This window comes from Anabrus simplex, chromosome 1, assembly GCF_040414725.1.
Source record: "Anabrus simplex isolate iqAnaSimp1 chromosome 1, ASM4041472v1, whole genome shotgun sequence".
Lineage (NCBI taxonomy): Eukaryota > Metazoa > Arthropoda > Insecta > Orthoptera > Tettigoniidae > Anabrus > Anabrus simplex.
In genome coordinates, this window is record NC_090265.1 from 941,008,827 (window position 1) to 941,027,776 (window position 18,950).

Here is an 18,950-nt window from a genome sequence, read left to right on the forward strand (position 1 = left end):
AAATAATATTACGTTCCGCGCTGAAAGTTCGTGACACGTCACAGTTTATTTTAAAGTTTAATTACTGGCATCATTTACACCAAATCTATGCAAACTTTGTATGAATTACACTATTTCACCTGGAATTTAAGTTTAAAGTCACTTAAACAATGGATCAATTGGGAGCTTAACTAAACATAGCTCTGCTCGTGGTAAGCTGAGATTCTCGAATGACGCGCTTCCCTCTCGGCAGTGCTTTTTACAAGGAGGCAATTTCCCCTTCGCTAAATCTGCATACAGCCTATCCACGGCTCACTAGAGGTTTAATAGTACGACTATCAGGTGACCAGTATTCACCTGATGCGATTGAGACATATCCGTACGATTATTCTTCGTAGGATCTCCTGTAATTAATTAAAGTCTGTCCAGCTTCCCCTTCCACGAAAGGGTGAACTCCCATATCAAGGAGGCGTGATGACACTAAACAGATGGCCCCCGGTACTTTTCCACACAGAAACAACACATTATTCTTTCTTCATCTGAAAGTTATCGAGTAAGAGGACATTAGGCACTCTAAATAAATGTCCCAGTGACAGTTATCTCTTTTAAATCAGGAGACAACTCCAGAATTCGGATTTCATTAATTTTTACATCGTAGATAATTAAGTTGGCTAGTCTGAATTCAAGATGGTTTCCATATTTCGTTTCGAAAAAGTTTGCTTCCCCTCATTCTCCTAGTCGTGGGGAAGGGATGTCTTCTCTCGAGTTACGTCATGGTGAATCCCCGATTGCAGCCCCGCCCGAGTTTAGGTGGGCTTGACTTCTGCCGTGGGTTCCAGCTACACAAAGGAAGATATTGCGCAATAGCTTGCAAGTAATGAAATCCTGTAGAATAAATTTAAAAAAGACTCATTTTTCCTGTCTTAACGATATGGTAGTTTTGGTTTTATTCCCTCAAAGATCATTGCATCTGTAATTTCAAAGACCAGTATTAACCAGAGGTCCTTGGGTCATGCCCCTGTCGGGTGCAGTATGCTCAACAATTAAACTAATTTCTACCTCATCACATTTCTGCAAGGAAATAAAAAAACAGCTATCCTTGCTTGTAAAGTCACATCCATGCTTTCATCAAAACATACTGCATATATCTGGGAGTTATCCAAATTAGTTTTGAATTGCTCCGAAACTTCTTCACTCATTCTTATTATTCTATCCTTCACAACAGTTCAGCTGGCTGGCATTCCTTTCATTCTTTTAATTATTTGTTGTTTGTTAGGGAAGTTTTTAAATAATGTGTCGGACATCAATAAAGAAGTTTATTTCAAGAACTCACCATCAGAAAGCGGTTCCCCATGCATGCTCTACTATGCAGTGAGACAGATGGAAACAGCCGCACTGATATTATTCCATGGCCGGAAAGATGATACAAAAAACTACTGTAGGTTGTTTTGTGTAATGTTTGATATTTTGTGACACGAACTCTCTTCTTTCTTCATTTGGCATGGAACAAACATTTGAATGAGTAGTCTCAAAATGGCGCTTTACATAAATGTGAGGAATACAACTACTTTCAAACAGAGGCATCTTTCTATCAGACCGAATTCCCTTGTCCACTGATCTTGATAAATCCGGTCACTACGTTTGTTATGTTTCTGTTCTTTCCGGCTCTGAAAACATGTTTGCGAGGTCCGTATACAAAACCACCAGAAAAAGACACTCTTATCCACACTTGACGTTCGGACCTATCAGTGTAGCAGTATTGCCATATTGCATGTCCGGATAGTATTTAGATTTTCGATATATATTTCTTACACGTGAAACATTATTGTCTGCGGTACAAGACATATATTAAAGCATTATTATGTTCATGTGGTGTGCCACCAAAATCGTGTTCGTGTGTCACCTAGCGACACGCATGGCATAGGTTCACCATCCCTGCTCTAGGCCAACTTTGACAAGTACTGGTCTGTGCTGACTTCGAGGTAAATTACTCGGAACTTTCCTGTTGCAGTTAAGGGGCCTTCCATGTAAATCTTTTGAAACAAAACGCATTTCAGAGTTATAGTTCTTATCCCACATACATGACGAAAAGGTCATCAACATCTGTCCATTCGGATACATGTTGACCATCTCTGTAAGTAGATTTGTAACCCCAGTTGGTGTTCTGGCTGTTTAAATCACGACGATAACTGTTGGATATTTTAGATGATCTCATTCGAGGTGCCGTGGTGGTGGTGGTGGTGGTGGTGGTATTTGTTTTAAGAGGAAGTACAAGTGGGCAATCATCCTTTACTAACAATAATCAGAGGGAAAAATGGAAGGAGTCCGACACTTCAAAAAATGAGAGCCACAAATGGCGTGAAAATGAGACTCCCTAGGTCTCCGGAACCTAATACTGTTGGAGTCAGAAAAGAATAAGAATTGACCAAGGAAGGTTGGACAGGATAGACAAAAGTGAGGAGCCTGGCACAAATAAGTGGAAGTGGCAATGCCAGGGCTCAGCTAAGGGCCCACGGGGGGGGGGGGGGGGGGGGTGTTGGTCCCTTGGAAGATGGGAGTTCCTACAGTTCTAAGGATGGGGGAGAATATTAACCAGTGCTTACCCAATATTTCAGATACAGGCTCTTTATCTGGGGTGATGGGTTTAGAAAGAGAGTATTCTACTGTCAGAGATTAAATTAGCATGTTTGATTCTGGCTCAGTCCAGCATTATGTACTTAATGGCGCTGAAATACCAGTTTCATATCTACAGATTTACCGGTACATGAAAGAAATTCTTCAAGACAAAATTCTTGCACCTTGGCTTGTACGAAAAACTGTAAAAGTTGTTTCTGGAATATAAAAGCACTATTATTAAAGGCCCCTTGTGATTGGCTACCTACGAACAGTGGGCCAATAGATTACAGACTGATAATCATGTTTCTTTTTTTCCCCCCTTATAGCCAGCCTTGAGGCATAGGGATAGCATGCTGCCTCTTATTTTTATTTGTTCACAAAGTTTAAGATGCAGCAACATTGAGCATTTCTTACTTTTACTGTGAACAGATGATTTAGCAAATATAAACTGTGATAATAAGATATAACAACAACAAAAGGCTCCACTTTTGAAGTACCAGTAATTTAATCCTGGACTAAGGGCTGCAACAGGCCTCACAAGTTCAGTTCAAGCCATCTCATATGAGAGGAAGTGGACCCAGCACCCTTGACGGTCCAAGGCTCTTAATGGGCTGTATATGTCACAGGATTTAACAGCTCAGGCTTTCATGGCCAGAATCTCAATGAATACAGCGGATATTTTCCAGGCTTCCAGGTGTTTGAATTGGGTTGGTAGCTCCCATCATTTCACTGGAAACTAGGCTTTTCAAGAAGACCACTCTCTCCGAAGAGCAATAACAGAATAGCAGACTGAATGTGTGGCTACGTGCTTCCAGTAAATAAATATTTGTATGGTGGTGGCTTGCATGCCAATGGGATCAGTGCTAGTTGCTTGACTGTGGTGGCTGCAATCACTAGTTGGTCATACTTTACCTTAGCTGTTCCCTGCTCCTGCATTCACGTAGTTGTTTTTATATTGGTTGTTTTGAGCATAGGCATTCAGGCTTTGTACCTGTTTGGTTCCTTCCTATTGAAATTATGAGTTTACTTGAAACTTTCTGTACCTACCCATTGTAACCAAGTATGGTAACATTCTGTGGTGGTGAATATATCCGTGACTGTCCAGATGTGTGTGTTCATTTACCAATGACTTCTCAGTCTGTCCTAGTTCGCTGTGTCAGTTGTGTTCCTCGAGTCTGGTGATGATGCGGCACTTTTATCATACCTGTGTATATGTGGCTACACTGCACGGGATCCTGTAGACTCTTGCAGGTGTGGATTTGAGGTCCATTTGCTCCAACTTTTCCATGTAAAAGTCTGCTTTATCACAAGTTATTTCCTGTGGAACAACAGCTTCACAATTAAGGGGGTTGCTATAGGTAGTTCTCTAATCCTAATTATTGCCAGCTTTTACATGGAAAAATTTAAGTGGCCATTGAAACTCTGTCACATAACCTGAAAACCTGGCTATCGATGTAGACAGCAGATTTGTAGTTTGAGCCACAGAGAGAAAGGTTTCTACTTCATTTAAATAGCCTCGACTCCAACAGACCGCTACTTCCAGAAGGCTTCTAACCACCCAAGGCAGAAATACAAGAAAGTCAAGGCGCAGCCACCTGAAGAGAATGTATGAACTGTGTCATGTAGGGGTGGAGTGGGCACTGTCACCTGAATATCAGTGAGTAGAGCTACAAGGAAATACAGCAACCATGGCATCCCAGATGTAAAGCATCCACAGAGCAGAAGAAATAAAAGCTGCTGGTTGCAGCCATCTTGCCATATGTGAGGAAAGAACAGACACACAATCAAGATTTGGAACCTCCTGAGATCTGTAAAGAAAAAGACAAGCACGCAGGAGTTTGTACGATCCCTGCATCTGTGACCAAGTCTACATAGGTATGACAAAACACAGTATTGGTCAAGGAGCACAATCGACACAGCCAACTGATATATACTAAGAAATCATCGATAGCTGTACACACTGTACTGGACGGCCACAAAATACACTGCAGGGACATGGGCATACTCTCGACAAGAGGAATCTATAGACATTTTCACACATTTCAATTGTATCTATAGGAAGGAAGAAACCAAACGTGTGAGCAGTGCCTGGATACCTAACCTCAAAAAGCTAAGATAAAGAAACTAAGTGTACACAGGAGTAGAAAACTGCTAGGGGGAAATATAACCAACCAACGACCGGCAATAAACCACAGTTTACCAACCAGCGCTGCCCCCTCAGCATAGCAAAAGCCTAAACTGTGCAGAAATCGGCAGTGTGCAGCTTCAGGTTTTATGACAAGAATTCTTTATAATGGTCCACCTGTTCAATACAAATGATGACTATCCACTTGAATCTAAATGGTAACTTGTACTCATTTTTAATATGACTACATACAGTATATGTTTTGATCCTTACTAGGTCATCTTCAGCTAATAAACAGTTAAGAAAAATGTCTTAAAATTGATCAAATTTGTTTAACAAGAGACATGATGAAATTAAATTTTGAAAAACATAACACATTAAAAATTATTTTTTTTAAAGCAACATGCAGTGTCTTTCTTTGTCTTGAATGTCTCTTCTTAACCATGATGATAAATACTGAGTGTGTAGGCCACTTATAAGAACCATTGCTAATTAAAAGATCAGGAATAGGCTGGAGGAAAACTTCTCTTTTTTTCCATTTTTTTCTCAAGGTTGGACCCAAGTACCTGACAGAGTGCTTTTTAACAATGAAAACATCAAGGTGGAACAATGAATATGTCATCTAGGGGTGTCGACTTAATATTATAGCTTTCCTATGATTTAATAAAGTACCGAGCAAGTGGCTCTGCAGTTTGAGTCACGTACCTAATCAGGTGGCATTCAGGAGATAGTGGATTTGATCCCCACTTTCAGCAGCCCTGAAGATAGTCTTCTGTGGTTTCCCATTTTCACACCAGGCAAATGCTGGGCCTGTACCATAATTAAGGCCACAGTCACTTCCTTCCCACTCCTAACCCTCTCCTATCCCATCACCATAAGACCTGTGTATGTCGGTGCAACATAAAGCCGATTGTAAGGGGAAAAAAAGAAAAATAAACAATACTCTAACAAATAAATAGCAAGAGTGAAAAAAACAAGTTGGGTAAGTGATAATCACCCCTTAAAAAATTATTCATTCCTCCATTACTGTTCGACATATAAAATAATAATTTCACAGGTTGGTCGCTTCAACGTCTTAGATATTAAATCAGATATGGTTTAAAACATTCAAATTCTTCCATACGAAGTTCAAGTGAGTGGTAGATTATAAAATAATTAATCATTCCCCAAAACCATTTGACGTACAAATTGAGGACGTATTTTACAGGCTCAGCTGACAGTGGACTCTCCATAATGTAAAACTATGAATAATAACTTTCATATTAAAGTCGTAGTGAAGCACGGGTATCTTGCTACTCTTGGCATAATTTGGGACTATTTTTTTCTAGGTTTATTAATATTGAGTCTTCTGGGGATTATTATTTGCAGGATAGTGTAGACTGAAATTGTTTGAGAAATGTTGGATGTTTGGGAACTGTATGTAATAGAACAATGTCCTCGTTTTTTACTCCTAATTAGTTTGATGTTATATTGGGAAAGACTGTAAATGAAGTTAAATCTGAAGTGAAAAATATAGCAGTTGCAGTAGGCTTACAACCAGGGAAAGGAAAATTCAAAGAAGAGTGATGTAGCATTTGATAAAACTACAGGTATGGTTCAGTATGTTATATCCTGTGTTTTATTTACAAATTCTTCAGACCAGTCTTTGATAGAAGTAACAGGGTTTACGGGACCATTTAAACTTGAAAAATTTTAAGAAACAAATCAAATGTTTACAACACAGAAACTGAGTGGCAGCTTGTAATACAGCATTGTTTCCAGAAGCATTGTCTCTGGCCATGTGTGTAAAAAATTCTAATATCATCATCATTATTATTTATATTTCCCCTTGTCCAGCTCCTGCCAGGTTGGGGTGTTGATGGCACTTCTCCACTGTTGCCTCTCCTTCCACCACTCCTCGTCAGTAATTGTATTCCAGTCCAGACTTCTTTTTCTTATACTGTTCTTGACAGATTCCATCCATCTCTCGGCCTCCCCTTAGCCCTCTTCCCTTCTATCTACTCCTCCAACACTTGTTTTGGTATCCTTCCTTCCTGCATCCTCATAACATGTCCAGAACATCTCAATTTATTCTTCTTCATCCTATCGCTCGGTTTTTCTACCCTTTCCTCTTTTCTGACATCAACATTTCTTACTCTCTCTCCTTGTCTTCTCTACTATACTTCTCAGGAACTTCACCTCGTTGCACAGTGGGTAATTTCTAGCATCCAGCCGGTCAAAAATAATATTTTCAACCCTTGTCTTTGGTGCGCATTTTCTGTGAGTCGTGTTTATAAGACTCTTGGGTACAATAATTAAGTATTGAAAAGTCGCGCTGTCTGCTTATCTATTCTCACTGAAGGCCTAAAGTGGCTCTCCTCCGTTAGGGCATCATATTCTGGCGAGGCGAGCGCGCAGTTATGATTATGTGAGCGCTCAGTAAAGACGTCAGAACTAAATATTTCTTTATCTTGCAATTTGATTATATTACATGAAGGTATGTATTTTTATATAGTATGTAGCATTTCCTGAAAATTACTATATTGTTGTCCGAAATATGCACTTAAAATTCAGGTACACGGTGTCCAAGCCCTATCTAATTATACAAATTCGAGCTGACTTTCAAAATGGATTGCCTTTGATTTCCGCAATGAAAGTATTTTGGATGAGTTATCTATACTTCAAAGAATAGAAAACTGTGACTTTTTGCTGCGACCATGAGAGTAATTAATTTTTTTCAGAAGCCATGTACTCTGTAACGCGGAGGTCGATTTTCAAGCTGTTGAGGAACAGCAGGGAATATAAGCGGAATGATGATATTGCGAATGTTGTAATTGAACATTTAGGCTTCGAGGATTGTTCCGAGGATATATCCAAGTCAATAAGGAAATCTGTCAGTATTTTGTGTGCTAAAATTCGATCACGCTGGACAAAATATGGTAGAAAAAGGGACAAATTGCTGAAGTACAATAACAGTTGGTTCGAGCAGAGAATGAGCCGTGCAGAAGGACGTGCATCACAACAATGTCAGAACGAGCCTGCCATTAGCCTACTATAGCTCATTCCATGTTCAGAAAACAGTATTGCTTTTATGACAACAGGGTTGCCATATCGAACGCTCCGCTTAAAGCCATCACGGGAAAACGGCGGCACATACATTTGTGAAATTCAGTATGTAAGTTCAAGACAAGAGGCTGAAGAAACTAAGCTAAAAATTACTTTTATGAGCTGAAAGGGACGTGGGGTTTACAGGGACTACTTTCGGTTCGTACAGAATCGGGTAAACTACGGCACATAAGAAACCTCAGCACTGAAATATAAGGCAAAGTGCGAGAGAAAATAGACAAATAATTTTTATGGACTTGAGGGGCAGGCGATGTATTTAATTGCATTTAATAAATTTATCCAGACAATAAAAGCTAGAAAACAGACGCAGTAAATAAATACTGCAGATGACTACAAAAGATCACAGTATTAATGTTAAAGAAATAAATCACACACGTAGGCTTATCTCATAACTCTCATTCAACACAATACATTTACGCACTGATTTAAAGCCTAAAATACACACGCAATAAATAAATACTGTAGATGACTTCACTACAGAAGTTCAGGGAGGAAACGCGTCTATTGGTTGATATCCGAAGCAAAGTGTTGGCAATACCAATGATGGAAACCGCTAGAAGATTCTTATGAGAGGCTTCCACTTCTGCGGATTTCACTGGAGTAGATATAAATTTAATAAACCATCTACGTGCCATCATAGAAACTCTTTCGTGTGGGTATGCCATTGATAAAGTAACATTGGCATGTACGCAAAGGAAACTATACAATTATACTTACAAAAATTCTAATCGTACTACATGCCTGTAACTTTGCACGAACTCTTGGGTCATGGCACTGTATTATACCTATTGGACACCTCTCCGAGGAAGCCCAGGAGACCAGGAATAAAGATAATAGGAAACCTTCCAGAAAGACACAAATACTGACCTTTTCCATAGGCTGCTTATATCATCGGACCCTTATATTACCAGCTTAGGGAAATCAAAGAGGAGGAAGTTGATTTCGCTTTCACGAGAAGTGCTCAACTTACTGTCTGAGCCTCCTGTAGGTTCTGCTGAAGGAGATAATGAAAGTGACGATAGCGATTCTGATGTAACTGCATCTAATGAATAAATTTTTTGGCAAGTACATGTATTCCCACATCTGTTTTTAAACATTCTAAACAGCAAGTCCCACTATTAACATCTATTTAATTTCTTAAAGCTATAACGAAAAATTATTAAAATTACAAAGATTACTACTATTCCTGGCGTAGTAATTTGTTCTTTGTACTTGATTGACCACACGCTTAATTATCTCCAATAATAGCAGTTACATACTAAGTTTTATGTAAATCGGTCCATTAGTTTCCTAGATACGATTTTTGGCCGGCTAGATTCCTGAAATTACGCACTGAGCGTTGGCCTGAATTTTACTCTTATTTCTTGCTGTCAAAGTCCAAGTCTCCGATGCATACGTTAATGTAGGTGTATAATACATCTTGTACATTATCTCTTTACATTTCATAGGAACTTCTCTGTTCCACACCAGGTTCCTTACATTCTGGTAGAACGTATTTCCTGCTTGTACCCTTCTGCTGATCTCCTTATCCAACCTTGCATCTTGCAGTATTTCACTTCCCAAATATTTTAAGTATTCAACAACCTCAAAGTTTTGTCCCCCGATACTAACGATTCTTTTTCCTTCTCTTTCTCCCCTTGTCATAAGCCTCTAGTTGGATTTGCACTTCTGTATTTTTACTCTCGAGATCACAATGTCATTTGTAAACAACATTTTCATATCTCTTTTATATACTGTATCTTGCCTTTGTTTCCCTTATAATTTCATCCATAACCATTATAAACATAAGTGAAGAAAAATACACTTCCCTGTTTAAGTCCAGTTTGGTTACTAAACTAAACTGTTCTCCCCACTGGAGTCTGGATACAACTGGAACAATTCTTATACATTGCTTTCACTAGTTTCCTTGATTGCCTTCCACATCCTTTTCTTTCCAGGGTTTCCCACACCTTTTCTCTATTAATACTATTGTATGCCTTCTCTAGATCAAGGAATACCATCACCATATCTTTTCCATATTCCCACTGTTTTTCCACCTCTGCCATTGCAATATCACTCTCCATTTCTTGATCGTCCTCATCTACCGCTACACTCTCTTCTGCATCATTTCTCACATTTAGGAGTTTATAGAAATAATTTTTCCACTTTTTTTATCTGCTCTAGGTCTGTTTTTACATCTCCACTCTCTTTCTTCACTTGTTTTGTGTAATTTTTTAAATTTTCTCTTATTTTTTATCAATCCAGACAACATCCTTTTTCCACCATTTATATCCTGTTCCAACTCTTTTGTGAATCTCTCCCAACATTTTTTTTCTTTTCCTCATTTACCACTTTTTTTACACTTACATTTAATATCCTGACTTTCTTTCCTGTCTCTGTTCCATTCTTGCCATGCTTTCTTCTTTTGTCTAACAACCTGCTTCACTTTTTTTATTCCACCAAGGTGTCTCCTTCAATCCATTGATTGGTTGGCCACAACACTGGTTGCAAATCGAAGATTGTGGCGACGTTTAGTAAATTCACAGAGGCTTGCAGACTGAACGTTGAAAGGCATAACAGTCTATAATGATAATGTATGTATGTATGGTGTCTCCTTTTCAATCACTCTCGCTGAAGTTCTGGCACAAATCTTCTCTGCACAGCTACAAACGTGTTCTTAAATTTGGACCTTTTTTCCTCTACACTTTCTATTCCTGATATAGGGATGTGCTATTTTTATTCCTCCTGAATTCTATTATTTTTTAATTTCCATACTACTGGGTGAGTTGTTCTTGCGGTTAGGGGCGCACAGTTGTGAGCTTACATCCACGAGATAGTGGCTTTGAACCCCACTGTCGACAGCCCTGGAAGTGGTTTTCCGTGGTTTCCCATTTTCACACCAGATAAATGCTGAGGCTGTACCTTAATTAAGGCCACAGCCGCCTCCTTCCCACTCCTAGGCCTTTCCTATCCCATCATCATCTTAAGACCTATCTGTGTTGGTGTGACGTAAAGCAAAATTGTAAGAAAAGAATAATAATGATTTCCATACTTTTATTTTCCTGTCTTATTTCTTTTACTCCCACAATTTTACCTATTTTGAATTTTGCTACCACTACTCTGTGTTCTCCATCAAACGCCTCACCTGGTAGTACTGTTACATCCATTAACTGTTTACGATTTATTTTCTCAATCAAAAATAATCAGTACTGGTAACCATTTGACTGCCAAAGACCAATTAGTACAACCTTATAAAACTGATCTAACATAATTTTACCTTGCCATTCCATGCTTTTACACTGACATAGTACCTGCTTACCTGCACCTTTTAACTGTTAGTATACCAACAGTAATTACCGTGCATTGCATAAATGAGCAAACTGCTAAATACAGATATCGATGGCTTGCTTCTAAAACTTTGTATGTTCCAATGCTCTTCCTATCCATTATATTCCTTAAGACTGGTCACGCCTCCCAGCCACATGTGCATATGCAGCCCCTCAGAACAATTTTTGTTGTGTTCATTTTCTTATGGTTATGTGTAAAGGAAGGTGAACCTTAAATACATTATACTGTAGGAGTGTGTAAATTCGTTTGCAAACAACATCCCTACAACATGGTATGGTAAGGTCTATTTTCCTTCATATATTAGCACAGGAAAATGAACACAACAAAAATTATTCTGATGGACTGCATATAAATATGTGACTGGGAGGCGTGACCAGTCTTAAGGAATATAATGTGTAGGAAGAGCATTAGGACATACGAGATTTAGAAGTAAGCCATCGATATAGGGCACAATTATTTTTCTTCCTATATATTTTTAGTACTGTTTTTATCTTATATAATATTGTATTTATGTACTGTGAATTATGAGTGTGCACACGACTGGTTGAATGAAGTGAGTACAAGTTGAATCATGACTCTGATACCACTCCAGACTATTGAAAATTACCCCCTTGGATGTCGAATGCCCATACAAGGGAAGTAGGATAAAGGACTTGTCGTGTTTCTTGTAACATTATATATTACATTTGCAGTATATTCAGCATCAAAAATGATTGTAAGATGTGTATAAAAAGTGTTTGTGTGTCCAGTTATGACTCAAAAGTTATATATTTTCATTGTCTTAAAAATGCTGAGTGTAAAATTTCACAATCAAAATTCCCTCTCTTTTTAAAAACTATTTGAATACAAGCTAGTTCATTACACTCTCCATTAAGAAGTATAATTAACTCTCTCTTTAGATAAGTTGACAGAAGGCTAATCCAATAATTCTGTGTTACTGTAAATTTAAAGTTGGCTGTTTATCTACTACAGCAGCCAAAAGGCTTTCAGTTCTCTGTGTTCTTTCATAGCGCTCATACAATACTTGTCAGTTTCCCTTTTGGTTTAATTTTTTGGTGTTGTATACATAATAGTTAGAGATATTTACTTATGTATATTTTAAATGACATGTTTATTTTAAGATGATATAATTTCTTAATTCTTCCTCTTGTCTTTTACGGTATATTGTGAGGTAGAAGTATGAATGTAATATTGCATTTAAGCGTATAATATGTGTTCTATTTTCTTGTGTTTGGCATGTGGCAGTTCCATTGACTTGCTGTTTAACACATTGTTTATTGCATTGACATTAATAATGTTTCATTGTGATAAAAAGTTTTGCTGGTGCTCATTCTAGCATTATTGTAAATAGATATTTAACTCCCCAAACAACCACTTTGTTCATATACATTGTGTACAGTATTTTCAGGTAGATGATATAAATTGGGAGTGATGACTTACTATGTAAGTTATATCATTATTGTGATTATTGAAACTATTCACTCAAGACTTGAGACTTTTTATATTTGTAGTAAATAATAAAGTAGGGCATTATGTACAAATTGTTTTTATTATATAGTGCTGTAACATTGTTACCTATTGCTTGAAGTTTGTCTTTATCAAGCTATATCTTGTAATAAAACTCTACTTTCAAAGACATACATCATCTACTGTTCATATCTTCAGTTTTTACCCTTTCCTTTATGTACACTAACGTGCAGAAATTCAGGATGATGTAGGCTAGTGTATTTTCTTAGCATAACAAACTTCACTCAAAAGGCCATCGGATGATAATGAATTACTTTACATGATGTCCCCATGATCCATGCCATACCACTGATGTAGAATGGAGTAGTAAAGTGACAGTGCAAAGTGTGGTTACCCTAGACAGCGACTTGCGGAGTATATTTGGTTGCTATGCTGAGAAGATGGTCCACATGTTCTTGGGTTATGAAGTATCAATCACTCTTGCACCAAAGCCACATGGACGTGCCTGATATCTCCTATATTATGATGCCCAAGTACGTACTTGATAAGGAACAAGATCAAGGATAGAAGTCAGCCAATCCAAACGAGTAATATATTTGGTTAAACAAGGAACTATTGAGACTGATAAGAAAACAAAAGAGATAATATAAAAAGCAGAAATATCCATCATAACTTGCATGACAAAAATACAGACCCACTCGTAACTACATGAAAAACAAAACTCACGAGTCCTTGATAAAACCTCCTCTAGTACCAAGAGATGTAGAAATTATTGAAAAAAAAAACTCTGGCAACACTGCATACAAGTCCTTTCTAGTAAATGGGGGTTACATACCCAAGCCAGCAGATGTAGTATTGGTCTCCAGTGAAAAATTTGAAGTAAACCTTTCCGTAGTACAATCAGCTAGAGATATGTACATAGCAAATACTCGCATACCACCCTTACCATTCATCACTTGCCAATCTGTTCTTCACTGAAGTGAACGAGTTAGCAAGTTTGAAGAAAATATGATCCCATACTACTAACTGACCTGATGAAATTCCCAGCTGTACAGTATGCTCTTGGAATGTGCTGAGGCTGAGACACTGTCTTCTGTGATCTCTTCAACTTCTTGCTCCGTTATGGAAAACTATCTCCAGACTGGAAGTATGCAGTATGAAGTAGAGCATTTAAGGAGGCAGTTGTATAATAGACTACTATTGTGCAATATCTCCCACATCTCATGTATGTAAATGTAGGGAATGATTTGTAGCTTGTAGTATAGTCATTTGGACTAATCTAGGACAAAAGGTACTTTTTTGTTTTAATGTTGATCACTCTGAATTCTCCAAGATAGAATTCCCGCACTCGCATCGTTTGCATATGTGCCCTTTGCATTTTCGGACGTGTTCCAAAATGGCGCCTAGAAAAGGTATAGACCACTCAAACTAAAGAGAATATGCAACGAAGTCTTAACATTTAGATACAATAGGAGGCCATGACTAACTTGGAACGACACTATTTCAAAGGCGGTGCAGAACAGAGCAAGGTCAAGCGAATCGTTTAAAAAAAAAAACCAAGTAAAATAGAATAGATTATTGTAAAGACTTACTTGAAAAACTGAACTCGAGAGGACAAGAGGTGAATTGCTGTTGCTTTGTAGAAATAAGGAGATTGTCAAGATGTGGCAGTAATCCTGAAGGAAAACTATCATAATTTAGAAGAAGACGGCAAAACAACCTGCAGAAATACTGTGGAGGATATAAATACAGCGAAATATAAGAGAATTTATTTAAATACATATACTGATAGACCCGAGGCGCAGGATCAGCGATACTTCGGAAAACGTAAATTGGAAGCCGCAAGAAGAGGAAAGGATAGGAGAGAATTACTGCATTAAAGGAAAAGTCGAGGAAGGAGTAACATTTTTGAAAATAAATAATCTAAATTTGAAGATTTTCGCAAGACAAGGTGAAAATATCTTACACGGACTTAGAGAATTGGTCGATTATAACGCAAAAGAAGACTAAAAGAATAGCTTAAAAGAAATATTATTCTAACAAGGATCTAAAATGAATATTTAATTCTCGGAAATATTTGATTTTATTGGCAGTTATTCCAAGAAGATGATCTGCTAAGCATCCAGATGGACCAACCTGGAGGGAGATATCATCCGAACAGCTGAACCTACCCGAGATGAGAGGAGGAATTCGCCCAGCCGAACCAACCTAAGATGAGATAAGGAGCCCAGCCGAATCTCGAACCATGGCCAATGAACCAGCGATGTGACGAGCAGAAGGAGAGCAACTGGCGGCTGATATGATGAAAGACGAGCTAAGTGTTTATAATAAGTAATATAATTCTTCATTTATCTAGGCATATGTGTTAGAATAGAATATACTACGTGTGAAATATTTAAGTGTGCAAGTGAAACAGTGAAGTGAAGTGCATTACATTTAAGCTGCTAATGTTATATTAAGTCAGTGTAGAATTTTAGATAGATCTCGTGAAGTATGATTATGTATGAACAGGTGATTCAATGAGGTAGTTGAGAATACAAGTAGGAAGAAGAGTAATATAACAGCTGATTGCAAAGATTGTCATATGATGAATAATATCTATGAATCTTGCGAGACCATTCAGTCAAAGATTACGTCACAGGTGGATCGCGTGTGGGAAGTGATTAGATAGAGTCGAGTTATTCCCTGTAAAGTAATATTGTTAAATGCACAAATACGGTATTTAAGGTTATGCATCGTAATTTTTGGAAGAGAATTGACCAATGTAAAGGAGTATTTACGTACAGAAGAATGTTATGTCTCAGTAGTTGCAAATATTATGAAGAAGGTTATGAGTGATGAGAATAGATATTGAGAAAGTTGAGATGGAATTAATTGAAGGTTGTATAAAGTAATAAGAAGTTTTATGAGTTGATTTGAGTATTATAATGTGTGTCGTGGTAGTTATGAGACATATATATGGATGATAGACGTTAAATATGAATGGTATTGAATCAGTTAGACAATGCAAGTAAGTTACTGGAAAAGAAATACAACGCGGGAGTGACTTGAAATAAGGTATGGATGGTGAATATTTGTATATAGCCTAGCTGAGATTTGAGAAGTGATGTAGTAACGAATACAGCTGTTGATATATAGATATATGAACTTTGTGGCGTATTCTCATAATAGGAGAAATGTGAGGTAGGCAAGCCGATATATATAGTAGAGCCGACGTATAAACATAGTACCGAGATATCATACCGCAGATACTTGTTGAAATTACTTGCACACATGATATGTTTGAGAAAAATTTAACGAATGAACGCATATCGAGCCAAATTGCAATTAAGAATTATATAGATAGGATAGGGAGATAGATTATTTTATATTTAGAGTATTGTTTTATAATTCAGGCTAAAATTTTAAATGAGAAGATAGTAGATTAGGAGCCGTGATTTAAGAGGCAGTAGGGATGGAAACCTTAGCACGTCAGTCGTCATAATACAGTTTTTCAGAATGATATGCTACATTAATGAATTCATATTTCATGACTTAAAATTGTATAAATTATAAGGAGGAATTCCAAATTTATCTTAATTCTAATGTAATTGTGTCACATTGATGCATGTGAATGATTAATTTAATTTTTCAAGGATGGTTATAGATAATTTGATTTCATTTCAGAAATATTGAATTCATAATATCATGTTATTTTATTAATAAGCCAGCGCTGACTTAAATATTGAATTTTGCGAATTATTAATTTTGAATAACAATTGTGGAAGTTTGTAATGATACTAGTTCTCATTTCTTTCGAGTTTTTCTTAGTTTAATAAATATGTTTCTTCATCATTTTATAATTCAGTGAGTGATAATTTCTAGTAGTAGTTTGTAGATTGACTTAGTTTGTAAAGTTGTTTTTCATGTGATTTGCATTAAGAGATTGCGGTCGGTGATGAATTTACAGTTTTATGCGGAAGGATGGAGACGTTCATCGGTGATTATCGCGTACGGTCACTACGTCTTTCTCGGAATTCACGTAACGCCTAACCTACAGAAAAATAAAATATTTTTCTTATTTGATGAGATACCCTGAGATTACATCTGACTGTCGGGAATTGATAGCTGTGTCGTACCTGGACGCGGGAAGGGCTCACATACAAGACAAATTCCCACACCAGTTTTTGCATGTTAATCTTGTATTTCTAAAGAAAGATTTAAGTTAACAATGGTCTTGGTTGCTAGCTTCATTGTAGCTTTTACTATTGCTACAGGAACATCTAACTGAGCATAGATATTAGAAGAGTCTAGCTGCTGGTAGTTATGGTCTACCGTTTGTCCTGTTGTGTTGAAAAGTAGCCATGAAGGTTCAGTGGAGTTTATCCCTACACCTTCCACTCTGTATAATTTTCTATGAATCTGTGAATTGATGTGGCAGTTAAAGCCATTATGGCTGGGAAATTATCATACCACAAAGCTGAGGAGTATTTTCAGGGGCTACGATCGACCTTACAGAAAAAGGTAAACCCGCACAGACTCCAAAGCAATTAGAGCACCACCTGCCCTAGACAGTGAAGAGGAAGAAATGCTGGTGCATGGTATCCTCTCACTTCAAATGATACACAGTATATTGTAAAAGGATACCTTGACGGCAGGAAGAAAGGAGAAACTATTTACTCAGAATCCTTTAGATGTCAAATGGGCAAGGTTCTTATTGACAAAGCATGCTAACATTCTCTCAGTTTGTCTGAGAATATTGAGATCTCATGCTGAAGTCAGCTCGGAGTCTGTGAGGGAAGTTTTTGTTAATTTGCAACCTACTCTAGAAAATATCCCATGCAAAAATGTCAAACTTGAGTGATGTTTCCAGGAAGAAACTTGTGTTAACAGAGGCATCAAGCATTTGGAGAAGGTAATGGACTTTTCCGAGACAAATATTCCTGTCATGATGTGTGTGAGTGGAGATGGAATCTACTGCCTCCATACATCTTGTGCAAGGCTGAGCAATGTGGAATACCTGTCAAGAAGGTAGCCCACCCGGCACCATACACAACAGGATTGATTGACATTAAATGGGGTAGGAGTGGCTCCACATATTCAATCAGAGCACCGCCTGCCAGTAGCGTAGCCAGGATTTCAGTTTGGGGGTTTGATAGGTGATAGGTGTCCAAACTTCCAGAATTTAGGTGGTGTAGAATATCTACAAAAAGGAAATGAGTGTCCTTGGATCCAGTAAGAGTGGCGGATTCGTATGGATTCCGGAAGCTAAAAGTAATCTTCTTCTTCTTCCCCGCTTTTCCCACACCCGTGGGGTCGCGGGTGCGAACTGTGTCGCACATGTGGATTTGGCCCTATTTTACGCCCGGATGTCCTTCCCGACGCCAACCCTATATGGAGGGATGTAATCACTGTTGTGTCTTTCTTTGGTGATTGCTAGTATAGTATGTTGTCTGAATATGAACAGGAAAGTGTTGGGACAAACACCCAGTCCCCAAGCCAGAAGAATTAATCAGACGCGATTAAAATCCCCGAACCGCCCAGGAATCGAACCCGGCACCCTCTGAACCGAAGGCCTCAATACTGATCATTCAGCCAATGAGTCGGACTCCGGAAGCTAATATTAATTTACATTATACATAAAATGCTTAATAAAAGGGGTACCATTGAGCTCGATAGCTGCAGTCACTTAAGTGCGGCTAGTATCCAGTAATCGGGAGATAGTGGGTTCGAACACCACTGTCGGCAGCCCTGAAGATGGTTTTCCGTGGTTTCCCATTTTCACATCAGGCAAATGCTGGGGCTATACCTTAATTAAGGCCACGGCCGCTTCCTTCCCGTTCCTAGGCCTTTCCTCTCCAATCGTCGCCATAAGACCTGTCTGTGTCGGTGCGACGTAAAGCAAATAGCAAGAAGAAAAAAAGGGTGGTACCTCTGTTACTCCCATCCCAACATAACTGCAGCATTTCATATATTCCGAGTACAAGTGAAATGAATGCAAGAATAAACAGTTTGAGTAAAGATACAATATTCTGATTTAGAATTAATACGGTAATGTTATTATAATAATGGTCATGTGATAAGCAATAAAGAAGTGACATTTTATACAAATAATGTGGCAAAGAAATACACACACACGTCGAGTACAGGTTTCTTGCCCTTCTTGTCCATGGCTAGATGATGAAGCCAAGAGAATGATGGCCCACCATGACTCGTTATTTCAACATTATATACAAACCCTAGATGATGCAGACTTTGAATCTTACAGCATCTTAAGAAATCGCACAAAGCAGTTAATCAGAAATAAAAAATGTATATATTTCCGGAATTTAGCTAACAACTTAAATTTTAA